Source organism: Scleropages formosus, chromosome 5 (assembly GCF_900964775.1).
Source record: "Scleropages formosus chromosome 5, fSclFor1.1, whole genome shotgun sequence".
NCBI classification, from domain to species: domain Eukaryota; kingdom Metazoa; phylum Chordata; class Actinopteri; order Osteoglossiformes; family Osteoglossidae; genus Scleropages; species Scleropages formosus.
This window is the reverse complement of record NC_041810.1, coordinates 34,928,954-34,931,253: the sequence shown is the minus strand read 5'-3', so window position 1 is coordinate 34,931,253 and position 2,300 is coordinate 34,928,954. Positions and strand designations below refer to the sequence as shown.

Below are 2,300 nucleotides of genomic sequence, written 5' to 3'. Positions count from 1 at the left end.
ATACTAGGAAGCGCAGTCCTGAAGCCGCACTTTCGGAGCTTGACTAGCGCGCCGGCTCGCTATCCACACTTGCGCGTCTTGGAGCACTTGAGCAGCACCGCTGCACCTCCAACTACACACACACACACACACACACACACACACACACACACACACACACACAGACAGACTTTCTAAACCGCTTGTCCCATACGGGATCGCGGGGAACCGGAGCCTACCCGGCAACACAGGGCGGAAGGCCGGAGGGGGAGGGGACACACCCAGGATGGGGCACCAGTCCGTCGCAAGGCACCCCAAGCGGGACTCGAACCCCAGACCCACTGGAGAGCAGGACCCAGTCCAACCCACTGCGCCACCGCACCCCCCACCTCCAACTACAATGGCCAGCAAAATGTCAGAATAATCAAAAATCAAAAACTGGTAAAATATTGGGTGGTGTGTACTGCTGAATGTTCAGCAGTTCTTCCCTGGTAAAACTGATTGTAGGAATATGACTAAAGACAGGACAAACTAACAAAAACAGTAAAACAGCTGTGGAGCTCAACACCGAGGCGGCCATTTGTGGTGCAATCACCTATTTGGATAGCGGGGGAGAATTAAAATCCAGTGAAATCCTGCTACAGAAATGAAACATTGAGGAGTGACTGTTTCCAGACAATACTCGCGCTTACAGCACCCGGTATTCCCGGGCAGTCTCCCATCCAAGTACTAAGCAGGCCCGACCTTGCTTAGTTTCCGAGATTTTAAGAGATTGGGCGTATTCAGGGTGGTATGGCTGCAAGGAAGCGCCAGTGCCGCGTGCGCCCTTCTTGTAGCTGCTGCCCGCGAAAGGCTCACACAAAGAGCGCTCTAGCTCTACACCTAACCATAGCACCAGCCCGAAACCTAACTCCAACCTTTACCATATTTCCAGCTCTAACCCATGCTCCAACCCTAACCCAAGCTCTAGCCCTAACCCTAGCTCCAAATCAAACCCTACATCTAACCTTAACCATAGCTCCAACCCCAACCCTAGCCCCAGCCCACACACGACTCATACGCGCTCAAATTTATTTTTTTTCTTAAAAAATCTCCCATCCACAGCCTACCCCTATCCAAGAATACAAACCTGCTCTGGATACTTAAACCCCAACCACATCACAGCACACCCACCACAGAAATTTCAACCTACCTGCAATTCCACACGAGAGTCACAAGGGGGGAGACATTACTCCGCAAACAAAAAACGAGAAAAATTCTCTGACAACACATGCGACTCCCACAACTGGACACTCCATAAACACACACACACACACACACACACACACACACACACATACATAACGCCTTTACACACCTCCCAGCAACGCTTCATTCACCAGCATCACTCCACCATGCACAAACACACCGAAAACAAAACTGACATGTTACAGCCTGGAAGAGAACACGTGTTGCCAGAGTAACCGAGATACAACTGTGTAAACGAAGTCCATAACTCTCCTCAGCCTAACCCTAACCCTAGCTCCAACCCTAGCCCAAGCTCACACCCAAAGACTTGCTCTGACCCTTCGCCCTGGCTCACACTGTAACCCAAGCTCTATGTGTACCTCCAGCCCTAACCCTAGCTCCAACCCTAGCCAAAGCTCCAACCCTAGCGCCAGCCTTAACCATAGCTCCTGCTCTATCCATAGTTCCAACCCTAAAACTAGCTCCAACCCTTCGCCTTCCTCCTACCCTAACCCTAGCTGCAGTCCTATCCCTAGCTCCAAGCCTAAGACTTGCTCCAACCCGAATCATAGCTCAAACGCTAACCCTAGCTCCAACCCTACCCCAAGCTCCAGCCATAACCCTAGCTCCAAGCCTAACCCAAGCTCTATGCTGAGATCCAGCCCTAACCCTAGCTCAGACCCTGACCTAAGCTCTAACCGCAGCTCCAGCCAAAACCTTAGCCCCAACCTTAACCGTAACCGTAGCTCCTGCCCTATCCATAGATCCAGCTCTTACCCTAGCTCCAACCATAACCATAGCTCCATCCATAACCCTTGCTGCAACCCGAAGCCTAGCTCCAACCCTAACCCTAGCTCCAACCTTAATTCACACTCCAGCCCTAACCCTAGCTCCAACCTTAATTCACACTCCAGCCCTAACCCTAGTTCCAGCCCTAACCTAAGCGCCAACCCTAACCCTAGCTCCAATCCAAACATAAGATCCAACTATAACCCTTGCTGCAACCCTATGCCTAGCTCCAAATAACCCAATTTATTATACCTTCATCCCCTAACAACATTACGTGACAGACAGTACAAAAAAAAAAAAAAAAA

The 2,300-nt window shown here is 50.8% G+C and overlaps 1 pseudogene; it reads right to left on the bottom strand.

The window, feature by feature from the left end:
• Positions 1 to 664: 664 nt before the first annotated feature.
• Positions 665 to 783, bottom strand: LOC114910619 (uncharacterized; annotated as a pseudogene).
• Between the last annotated feature and the right edge of the window lie 1,517 nt (positions 784 to 2,300).